The sequence below is a fragment of the Theropithecus gelada genome, chromosome 1 (assembly GCF_003255815.1).
Source record: "Theropithecus gelada isolate Dixy chromosome 1, Tgel_1.0, whole genome shotgun sequence".
Classification (NCBI taxonomy): domain Eukaryota; kingdom Metazoa; phylum Chordata; class Mammalia; order Primates; family Cercopithecidae; genus Theropithecus; species Theropithecus gelada.
The window spans coordinates 215,776,559-215,788,913 of NC_037668.1; the positions used below are offsets into that span (position 1 = coordinate 215,776,559).

The window sequence follows — 12,355 nt, forward strand, 5'->3', positions numbered from 1 at the left end:
CTGGGACTACAGGCACACGCCACCATGCCTGGCTTATTTTTGTATTTTTTAGTAGAGACAGAGTTTTTCCATGTTGGCCAGGCTGGTCTCAAACTCCCGACCTCAGGTGATCCACCCACCTCGGCCTCCCAAAGTGTTGGGATTACAGGCATGAGCCACTGCTCCCAGCCTGCTGCTTCTTTTCAGTTGAAGCCTCTACCTCCCTTTATTTTTCTTCTCTTATAGATAGAAGTATTAATATATCTAATTACCCCTGCTTCCTGACAGCATCCAATCCAGAGCAAAATCATTTCTCCAAGCCCTCCCAAAATTACCTAATATAGACCCAAACCCTGTACCACCTTTCTATCTCCCATTTCCTGTAGCCTCTTGTGTATATTCTCCCTCACTGTAATGGGTAATACACCCAACTTATTCAACTGTAGATGCATTGCTGGTGGCCTTTGGCAGGAGAGTATTAACACATGTAGTTCTGTTTTTTCTTTAGAGACAGGGTCTCACTCTGTCACCCAGGCTGGAGTGCAGTGGGACGATCATAGCTCACTGCAGCATCAAACTCCTGGGCTAAAGCAATCCTTCTGCATCAGCCTTCTGATTAGCTGGGATCACAGGTGCACACCACCTCATCTGGCTAATTTATTATGTTTTTGTAGAGATAGGGTCTTGCCATATTGCCCAGGCTAGCCTCAACTCCTGGGTGCAAGTGATCCTCCTACCTTGGCTTCCCAAAACACTGCAATTACAGGTGTGGGCCACCATGCCCAGCTGCAATAACACACTTAAAGCTAAACTATTCTTAGGAAAATGAACGAAATGGCCAATTGCAAATGTTTTTTTGTCTCTCACCAGGAAGCTTTCTTGAAGTAGAATACAGTTACCTGGATCCTTGTGCAAATGTAGACCATTTAACTCAGCATCTTAAAGTTTAGAGATTCCCTGTGTGTTGTCCAATACACATCATAAAGCCTAACATTTAAAAAAACAACAAACCTAAATGAGTGATTCTGAATTGTCTGAAAAGACGTCCATCAGTCTGGGGATGGGCGTCGGTTTGAGAGGGCAGCAGGGTGCAGCACTCGAGAAAGCGCACTGCACAATCTGGAGCCTCCACTTCCACTGACCACGATGAGAATAGAAACCCCTGGGTTGGACATGGTGGCTCACGCCTGTAATCCCAGCCCTTTGGGAGGCCAAGGCGGGCAGATCACTTGAGGCCAGGAGTTCGAGACCAGTCTGGCCAACATGGTGAAACCCTGTCTCTACTAAAAATACAAAACTTAGCCAGACGTGCTGGCGGGCGCCTGTCGTCCCAGCTACTCGGGAGGCTGAGGCAGGAGAATCACTTGAACCTGGGAAACAGAGGTTGCAACGAGCCGAGATGGTGCCCCTGCACTCCAGCCTAGGCGACAGAGCGAGACTCCACCTCAAAAAAAAATTAAAAAAAAAAAAAAAAGGAATAGAAACCTCATATTGTCTCTCCTAAATGAGACAAAAGAATTAGATTATACATGTCTGGTGCAACATGGCTCTCCTGAATGAGACAAAATGCTGGGGGAAAAAGTAGCTAGGCAAATTAAAAGAATTCCAATAGGCCATGAATATTAACCAAAGGGCATCAAATTGTCGGTCAGTTCAGAAAGCTGAACCGCTGAGATGAGGAATGCAGCCACCTTCATGGAGGGAAACAGCCACCAAACCCCTCATGCTGCCATGGCAACGGGAGCTCACACATGATGCAATTGCAAAGGCAGCTGGACACTCGCGCGTGTGACTGTTGGAAGCTGGGGCTGGGGGTGGAGGGGAGAGTGAGGGCAAGATCCCACCATGAGGGAAGTGGAAACCAGGCAAGGAAAATGTACGCTAATCCTGTAATGAAAATAAAATTGGTCACAGCTGTGAGCTGTGAGAGACGGGAAAAGGGAGTAAGCATATTTCATTTGTGCATGATGTCTTTCACCAAATATTATTAAAATACACTTCACTATCATTAATTCATTCCCCTAGCACCATGCTCAGGGTGCAGTCACCCCATTTTATAGGCAATATGGTCAGCTCAGTGACTCATAATTAGGTAGAAAAGGAATTATATGAATAAAACATTCCACAGCAACTGGCCACAGTACTAAATATTGCTAACTCATTTAAACCCCCAAAGTTTTCCTTACCAAAATTTCTCTAAACTCGTTCATTAAAATTTAACATTACAAGGAAAATTTTCTCTCAAAATGGAGCAAAATAAAATTCATTTGTGAATCTTAGGGAAGGGCATGGGGAAGTTCCTTGTACTAATCTTGCAGTTCACCTCTGAGTTGGAGATTCTATCAAAATGCAAAGTAACAACAAAATAATTAGAGTATGAGTGCCTGGCGCTTCATGAGGTGAGAGCTTTCTGGCCATTGTGTCCATTGCTATGGCTAGTGCTGTTCCAGGAAAGGGGTCCTGATCCAGACCCCCAAGTGAGGGTTCTTGGATCTTGTGCAGGAAAGAATTCAGGGCGAGTCCATATAGAAAAGTGAAAGCACGTTTATTAGGAAAGTAAAGGAATAAGAAAATGGCTCCTCCACAGACAGAGCAGCCCCGAGGGCTGCTGGTTGCCCATTTTAATGGTTATTTCTTAATGATATGCTAAACAAAGGTGGATTATTCATTCTTCCCCTTTTTAGACCATATAGGGTAACTTCCTGACGTTGCCACGGCATTTGTAAACTGTCATGGCGCTGGTGGGAGTGTAGCAGAGAGGATGACCAGAGGTCACTCTCGTCGCCATCTTGGTTTTGGTGGATTTTGGCCGGCTTCTTTACTGCAAGCTGTTTTATCAGCAAGGTCTTTATGACCTGTGTCTTGTGCTGACCTCCGATCTCATCCTGTGACTTGGAATGCCTTAACCGTCTGGGAATGCAGCCCAGTAGGTCTCAGCCTCATTTTACCCAGCCTTATTCAAGAGGGAGTTGCTCTGGTTTACATGCCTCTGACAATGCCAAGCTCGGGGGACTGGCCACAGTGGTGTTTAATCAATGCTTGTTGAGTGATAACAGGCACAGTGAGTGGTAAGAACTATTAGTAAAGCCAGCTTGCCAATGCCTTCTCAGTAAAGTACCAGCTAAGCAACCTCAACAAGCCTGCAGTATGGGAAATTCTCCAATGACTTGTTTGGTCACTCATATTCTTTCATTCATTCTGCATGTATTTTCCAAGAGCCTACAGGTGCTAGGAGCTGCGCCAGATGCCGAGTGTTCAGGGTTGGTGAATATTCAGCACACAAACTTGTTTAGTCTGGTAGAAGAAACAGAGGTTGAACAAACAGCTCAAAAATTAAAATTGACCTATAGTGGTGATAAAGGCTACAGGAAAGCCTGGGCCTGAGAAAAAGAAGAGAAGAGTAAGAACAAGTCACAGATACTGAGCAAAGCAGACGATGGTGTAAGGTGAAGCTAGAGGAGTGAATGGAACAGGCCATGCCAGGCCTTGTGGCTGGAGTCATGGATTTGAGCTATATTGTACGTATTTAAGGTACACAACATGATGCTTGTCTGTGCATATGCATAGTTTAAATGATTATTACAGTAATTTACTCTCTTAGCAAATTTCCAGCATATAATGCAATATTAACAATAGTCCTTAAGCTGTACACTAGATTCCTAGACATCCATTCAACATAACTGCAACTTTGTACCCCTTGATCTACAGTTCCCCATTCTTCCCCCAAATCCCAGTCCTGCCATTATACTGGTAACCACCATTCATTCTATTCTTTTTCTATGTATGAAACTTCTTTCACATGCCATGTATAAAAGAAATCATGTAGTATTTTATTTTATTTTATCTTATTTTATTTTATTTTATTTATTGAGACTGAGTCTCGCTCTATCGCCAGGCTGGAGTGGTATGATCTGGGCTCACAGCAACTTCCGACTCCCTGATTCAAGTGATCCTCCTGCCTCAGCCTCCCGAGTAGCTGGGATTACAGGCACGCGCCACCAAACCTTGCTAATTTTTGTATTTTTAGCAGAGACAGGGTTTCACCATATTGGCCAGGATGGTCTCGAGCTTCTGACCTCATGATCCGCCCACCTCGGCCTCCCAAAGTGCTGGAGTTAAAGGCTTGAGCCACCGCACCTGGCCAAATCATGCAGTATTTTTATTTCTGTATCTGGCTTATTTAACTCAGCATAATGTCTTCTAGGTTAATTCATGTTATGCATAGCAGGATCTCCTTCGTTTTAAGGCTAATATTCCACTGTGTACATATAAAGAAAAAAATCTATACACATATACATATACATCCCACATTTTTAAATCTAATCTGTCAGTGAACACAAGTTGTTGTATTTTGGCTATGGAAGTAATGCTGCCATAAATGTGGGAGTGCAGATATCTCTTTGAGATGCTGATTTCATTCCCTTTGAGTATATGATTTATTTATTTATTTATTTTTATTTTTGATACAGAGTTTCACTCTTGTTGCCCAGGCTGGAGTACAATGGTGCGAACTCAGCTCACTGCAACCTCTGTCTCCTGGGTTCAAGCAATCCTCCTGCCTCAGCCTCCCTGGTAGCTGGGATTACAGGGGCCTGCCACCACACCCGGCTAATTTTTGTATTTTTACTAGAGACAGGGTTTCACTATGTTAGTCAGGCTGGTTTTGAACTCCTGACCTCAGGTGATCCACCCACCTCAACCTCCCAAATTGCTGGGATTACAGGCATGAGTCACCACACTGGCTGAGTACATAATTTTTTTTTCTTTTTTTGAGACAGAGTTTCACTCTGTTTCCCAGACTGGAGTGCAGTGGTGTGATCTTGGCTCACTGCAACCTCCACATCCTGTATTCAAGCAGTTCTCTTGCCTCAGCCTCCCAAGTAGCTGGGACTATGAGCATGCACCACCACGCCCAGCTAATTTTTGTGTTTTTAGTAGAAATGGGGTTTCACCATGTTGGCCAGGCTGGTCTGCAACACCTGACCTCATCATCCACCTGCCTTGGTTTCCCAAAGTGCTGGGATTACAGACATGAGCCACCCGGGTTCTGAGGCATATAGGATGTTAAGTAACTTTACCAAAGGCACAGAGGGAGTGGGGAAAATAGTATTCATGTCCCAGCCAATTCCCAAACCAGTGATGATGGGAATGAAGGGGCTTAGGATACGTCGCCCCCAAATACACTGCCTCAGCATAAGGATTATTCTGAGTTGAAGGCACTTGAGAATTAACAGATGGAGGAAGAGTTCTTTGCCCTTCCCTTATCTACCTAAAAGCAGGGCATACATTTCTATGTGTGAGGGCGCTTCCCCCGCCCCTCCCCAAAGAGCTACTCTCTCCACTGGAGAAAAAGAGTCAACACTGAGATAAATTTGCATAAAAAGAAATACCTTACTAGAATAGCCTTTGTCTTTCACTGGCCTCCCCATTTATTTCCTAGTCACTTCCCCGTAATTTATTTTCTGTCAAATCCCAAACTCTTTTTCTTTTTCTTTTTTTTTTTTTTTTTTTTTCCAGAGAGGGACTTGCTCTGTCATCTAGACTGGATTGCAGTGGTGTGATTATAGCTCACTGCAACCTCTAACTCCTGGGCTCAGGGGATCCTCCCACCTCAGCCTCCTGAGTAGCTGGGACTACAGGCACACTGACTGTGAGCCTGGTTAATTTCTTTTTCTTGTTTTTGGTAGAAGTAAGATCTTGCTGTGCTGGTCGGGTGCAGTGGCTCACGCTTGTAATCCCAGCACTTTGGGAGGCAAAGGTGGCGGGGGGAGTGGATCACAAGGTCAGGAGTTCAAGACCAGCTTGGCCAAAATGGTGAAACCCTGTCTCTACAAAAAATACAAAAATTAGCCAGGTGTGCTGGCTTGTGCCTGTAGTCCTACCTACTTGGGAGGCTGAGGCACAAGAATTGCTTGAACCCAGGAGGTGGAGGTTGCAGTGAGCTGAGATCACACCACTGCACTCCAGCCTGGCCAACAGAGTAAGACTCTGTCTCAAAAAAAAAAAAAAGAAAAAAAAAAAAAGAGAGAGAGATCTTGCTGTGTTGTCCAGGTTGATCTCAACCTCCTGGGCTCAAACAGTTCTCTCACCTCAGCCTCCCAAAGTGCTGAGATTACAGGCATGAACCACTCACTGCACCTGGATCTCCTTTCTTTTGATAAAATGGCATAAAATTCCCAGAGCCTAATTGCTTTTTCAAGTTTCATTTCTTTTTGTGAACTTTCATGCAGTACTTGTAAACATTAATAAAAATGATGTTATTTTTCTCCTGTTGAGCTGTTTTTTTTGGTTAATTTTTTTGCAGATCCCCAGACTCTGGACCTAAGAAAGCAGAGGAAACGTTTTTCCTCCCTAATAATAGTAATGGGAGCCTGGATCATGGAGGGATTGGTCAGGTCCCACCGCCACATGGCTGCCCTGAGAATCAGATACACAGAGCCCTGGCTCCCATACCACTGTGAAAGCACTTTTGCAACACAAAATGATCATGAAGTAAAGCATACATCGAACACAATTTACCTTTGGTTTTTTGTTTGTTTATTTGTTTGACTCAGAGTCTTGCTCTGTCACCCAGGCTAGAGTGTAATGGCTGGATTTCAGCTCACTGCAAACTCCGCTTCCTGGGTTCAAGCGATCCTCCTGTCTCAGCTTCTCAAGTAGCTGGGATTATAGGCACCCACCACCATGCCCAGTTAACTTTTTTTTTTTAAACAACAAACACAATTTAAAAACAATCTTGGCCAGGTGTGGTGGCTCACGCCTGTAATTCCAACACTTTGGGAGGCCGAGGCAGGCGGATCACCTGAGGTCAGGAGTTCAAGACCAGCCTGACCAATGTGGAAAAACCCCATCTCTACTACAAATACAAAATTAGCACACACCTGTAATCCCAGCTACTTGGAAAGCTGAGGCAGGAGAATCGCTTGAACCTAGGAGGCGGAGGTTGCAGTGAGCCGAGATCACACCATTGCATTCCAGCCTGGGCGCAATTGTGAAACTCCACTTAGATTCTGTTTTCACAATCTTGGTTTTCCTTGTTTCTGGTGAAGAAAGTTTTTGCAAAGGTCATGGAGAGATTATTCCTGGCCCCACACATATCCCAGGCGCTCCCCTTACAGAGCCTGCTCCTGACCCTCCAGCACATTGAGCTGAGGCTGCCTTGAACCCAGAGCCAGGACCCAATCCCAGGCCAGAGTTAGGTGGTTGATTCACTGGCATTCCTAGAGGACTCAAGCTGCTCCAGCATTGACTTCTTATTCTCTTTCTGGACCTGCTGCTTGCCTGGATGGGAATACTTCTTTTTGTCTGGCTTCCCTCTCGCTCCAAGTCCCCTCTGATGGAGGCCCAGCCCTGACTTTCTGTACCACAGCCACAGCTGATGAAGGATCATTCCTTATACAATGTGACTGTCATTGAGGCTGGAACCTCAAGCTGTTGAATGAAACAAGACAGCAGTCTTTGCAGAGGTCTAGGCCAGGCCGGGCACAGTGGCTCATGCCTAGCACTTTGGGAGGCCAAGCCGGGTGGATTGTCTGAGCTCAGGAGTTTGAGACCATTCTGGGCAACAAGGCGAAACCTTGTCTCTACTAAAATACAAAAAATAAGCCGGGCATCGTGGCAGGTGCCTGTAGTTCCCCCTACCTGGGAGGCTGAGGCATGAGAATTGCTTGAACCTGGGAGGCAGAGGTTGCAGTGAGCCAAGATCCCACCACTGCACTCCAGCCTGGGCAACGGAGTGAGACTCTGTCTCAAAAAAAAAAAAGAAGAGTTCTAGGACAGGCCTGTAGCAACAGGTCACCTGGAACTGTGTTAAAAATGTTCAGGCCCTTGCTGCTGTGAATGAAATGGTTATGGGGGCGGTGGCGGGAATGCCGTTCCAGCTCCACTCTACACCCTAAATCAGTGACCCCCAATGTTTTCGACACCAGGGCCAGTTCTGTGGAAGACAAAATCCGGTCCGAGGGCAGAGGTGGTGGGATGGGGGATGAAATTGCTCCCCCTGAGATCATCAGGCATCAGAATCTCACGAGGAGCGTGTAGCCTAGATCCTTCGCATTGCAGTTCAAGATAGGATTCGCGCTCCTGTGAGAATGTAATGCCGCCCCTGGTCTGACCGGAGCTCTGGCCACAATGCTCACTCGCCTGCCACTCACCTCCCGCGGTCCGGCCTGGTTCCTAACAGGACACTCACGGTTACAGGTCCGTGGCCTGGGGGTTGGGGACTTGTGTCTTAGACATTCTGACTCAGAAAGTCACCCTTAGGGTGAGGCCTGGCAATCTTGATTAAAATAAGTCCTCTAGGCCGGGCGCAGTGGCTCAAGCCTGTAATCCCAGCACTTTGGGAGGCCGAGACGGGCGGATCACGAGGTCAGGAGATCGAGACCATCCTGGCTAACACGGTGAAACCCCGTCTCTACTAAAAAATACAAAAAACTAGCTGGGCAAGGTGGCGGGCACCTGTAGTCCCGGCTACTGGGGAGGCTGAGGCAGGAGAATGGCGTAAACTCAGGAGGCACAGCTTGCAGTGAGCTGAGATCGCCTCACTGCACTCCAGCCTGGGCGACAGAGTGAGACTCCATCTCAAAAAAAAAAAAAAAAAAAAAAAAGTCCTCCAATTCTATGAGTTTAGGCTTCAAATAAATAAATAAATGAAATAAGCCCTCCAAGCGGGTGCTGATGAGTGCTGATGTTTCAGAGTCATCATTGATCCAGTTGAGGTCAGCAAACTGTGCCCCATGGCCCAAATCCACCCGTTACATATTTCTGTACAGCTCTCTAAGAATGCTTTTTGCATTTTCAAATGATTGGGAAGAAACAAAAGAAAAATAACATTTCAGGACACGTGAGAAAGTTTAAATTCAAATTTCTGTATTCATAAAGATAATTTGATCCCACAGCCATTTATTTACTTATTGTCTCTGGCTGCTTTTGAACTACAATGGCAGAGTTGGTGAATGGTGGCAGACAACTTTGAATCTAAAATATTTACGATTTTGCCCTTTCCAGAAAAAGTTTCTGGACCTCTGCTCTGGGCAAAGCTGTTTTGAATTCTCAGTATTTGCGGAGGTGCGGCAGCTGTCAGCTGCACCCCAAATACAGGCCAATTCCACGGAGGGAAATCAGTCATCCCAGGCTCTGCCACGTATAATCCATTTCTGTGCCACCAAGTGAAATTAGTTTGCATCTCTAAAAGATGCTAAAAATGGCACTGAGGTTTAGAAAGATTTCCAAAGGCCCATCCAGTCTCATATCCAAATAAATAAATCTGGTTTTCACAACGCAAACTTTTGTTTTTATTGCTGAAAATGTTGCCAGATATGCCCAGCTGGTGTTTACCTATTTCTCTACAGAGCAAATATGGGGCAGGGAGCTTAATTTTCTTAGGCTCATTGGGAATGTCCTTGGAAGAGGGCTAGTTAGAACAGGAATTCTCAGGGTTTCATCTGAGGAATTTTTTTTTTTTTAAATTGAGACAAGGTCTCCATATGTTGTCCAGGCTGGTCTCAAGCTCCTGAACTCAAGCAATCCTCCCATCTCAGCCTCCTAAAGTGCTGGGATTACAGACGTGCGCCACCATGCCCAGCCTCTGAAGAACGTTAAGTACAAAAAAAGAAAAGCCACATGAAGAAGCAGCAGTCACTAAAACATGCTACAGACACAGCGTACCAGGTGAACTTGAGGAGAGTCCTTAAACACAGATAAAATCTGCCTGTCGCTTTGGCATAAGAAGTAGAGTCCTAAGAAATGAGTCCAGACAGGTAGTTCATTGAGGACCTCACATAACATACCATGGATGCTAGTGATTATCCAGTGTACAACTGGGAATCATAAAAGAGCTTTGGCCGAGTGCGGTAGCTCACACCTGGAATCCCGGCACTTTGGGAAGCTGAGGTAGGAGGATCGTTTGAGCCCAAGAGTTCAAGACCTGACTGGGCAACACCATAAAACCCCATCTCTTAAAAGAGAGAAAAAAAAGAAGAAGTGTTTCAAGAATAGGGGAGTAGTATTTATTTACTTTTATTATTTATTTATTTATTTATTTATTTTGCAGAGACAAGTGAGCATTTACTTTCATGGCTTTCTTCCTATGTGTATTTCAAGTTTTTTTCAAAACAAGGCCCAGGACTTTCCAGATTCAGTTATGTCCTTGGGCTTGGTCAGCTGCTGCAGGAGTCTTAGGGAGCCTTGTGTACATGCTAGAGTGACTCATTTACCGACATTAAACCCCAGGATAGATGCAACAAAGCAGGACCCTTCCTCCACGGAATGTGCTGATTTCAGACGATGCAGCACCCAATGTAGAAAACGCTGGAATTTTTCCTTGGAACTGGACTGTGATGAGAGGTGCTTGCCATAAACGTAAGCTACTGTCTTTTCTTTTCTTTGAGATGGACTTTCGCTTGTTGCCCAGGCTGGAGTGTAATGGCGTGATCTCAGCTCACTGCAACCTCCGCCTGGCAATTCTCCTGCCTCAGCCTCCCGAGTAGCTGGGATAACAGGCACACGCCACCATGCCTGGCTAATTTTTGTATTTTTAGTAGAGACGGCATTTCTCCCTGTTGGTCAGGCTGGTCTTCAACTCCCAACCTCAGGTGATCCGCCCGCCTCAGCCTCCCAAAGTGTTGGGATTACAGGCATGAGCCATCACGCCCAGCCAGCTACTGTCTTTTCTTTGACTCTTCCTTTCCAGTTTTTGAAGATAAAGCAGGAAATAATCTTCTCTGAAGACACTTGATAAAAATTCCCCAAACAACAAAACACATGCTTCCACTTCATTGATAAAAATTTACCGCAGTTTGACACCTGGGTCTCGTTCAGCTGGTGGATGAGCTGATTGATGCGTTCACCCTGATAGCCAGGTGTGCTGATCTCCTTGAGGAAGTCCACTCTATTTTTTGTAGCATGACGGGCCACTGAGAGGTGGAAAGGGCACAAGAACCATGAGATCTCCTGGAAATGCTTCCCTGGGAAGGCAATTTCATGAATGAGGTCTTCCAAGCAAACGACACCAAACTTCCCCAGGTTCTCCTCGATCACTGTGTTGTCTGTCAGAGGGATGGTCTTATTCTTGACCTTGGCTTGATCACGTTTCAAAACGAATTCTCGGACAGACTTCAGATTTGGAAATCCCCAGGTCACATAACGTTCCACTATACGCATCATTTTTAGGTTCTGGGGGGTGACTTTTACAAAGACACCACTAAAAATTTTCTTTAGGCGAAGTCTTGCAGTGGTTCTCTGCACCAGTAAACTCACGCCATCAGTCCTTTCGATGTGTACAACAAAGGCCCAGGAATGTTTGTCTGGCAATTCCAAGGCATGAGGTTTCACTTCTAGTGGCCTGAGACGCACCTTGTCGCGTTTCTGCCACCAGGAATCATGTGGGAATGATTCCAGTCGCTTAACCCTGGCCCTTTTCCTTTCCTCTGCTCCTTCTTTGCTAAAAGTGCCTGCTTTGCCGGGGTGGCTTTGAGGGCTTGATAGACCTTTCTCTTCTTTAGCAGCTTTTCTGGAACCAAAGGGATTTTTCTTCGCTCTTCCTCTGCCATCTTTCTAGTGGTGCAGCTACTGTCATGGGCAACCCCACCCTCTTATTTATTTTTTGAGACGGAGTCTCGCTCTGTCGCCCACGCTGGAGTGCAGTGGTGCAATCTCATCTCACTGCAACCTCTGCCTCTCAGGTTCAGGGGATTTTTGTGCCTCAGTCTCCTGAGTAGCTGGGATTACAGGCATGCGCCACCATGCCTGGCTAATTTTTATATTTTTAGTAGAGATGGGATTTTACCATGTTGGCCAAGTTGGCCTTGAACTCCTGACCTCAGGTGATCCACCCGCCTCAGCCTCCCAAAGTGCTCGGATTACAGGCGTGAGCCACCATGCCAGGCCAAACCTGCATGCTTCTGGTTTCCACTTAAACTCAACCTGCTTTGTTATCCATGTTGCGGATCACACAGTAAGGGGTAAAATTGTGTATTCTTCCATCCTTTGCCCTTGAGAACTAAAAACTTTATGTTAAAAGTAAACCAGGCTGGGCGCGGTGGCTCACGCCTATAATCCCAGAACTTTGGGAGGCCAAGGCGGGTGGATCACAAGGTCAGGAGATCGAGACCATCCTGGCTAACACGATGAAACCCCGTCTCTACTAAAAATACAAAAAATTAGCCGGGCGTGGTGGTGGGGGCCTGTAGTCCCAGCTACTCGAGAGGTTGAGGCAGGAGAATGGCGTGAACCCGGGAGGCAGAGCTTGCAGTGAGCTGAGATCCAGCCACTGCACTCCAGCCTGGGTGACAGCGAGACTCCGTCTCAAAAAAAAAAAAAAAAAAAAAAAGTAAACCAGAGGCCACGCGCAGTGCCTCACACCTGTAATCCCTACACT

The 12,355-nt window shown here is 46.0% G+C and overlaps 1 pseudogene; it reads right to left on the reverse strand.

Annotated features, from left to right (window-relative positions):
• Positions 1 to 7,174: 7,174 nt before the first annotated feature.
• LOC112635011 lies at positions 7,175 to 11,543 on the reverse strand (annotated as a pseudogene).
• Positions 11,544 to 12,355: the final 812 nt, after the last annotated feature.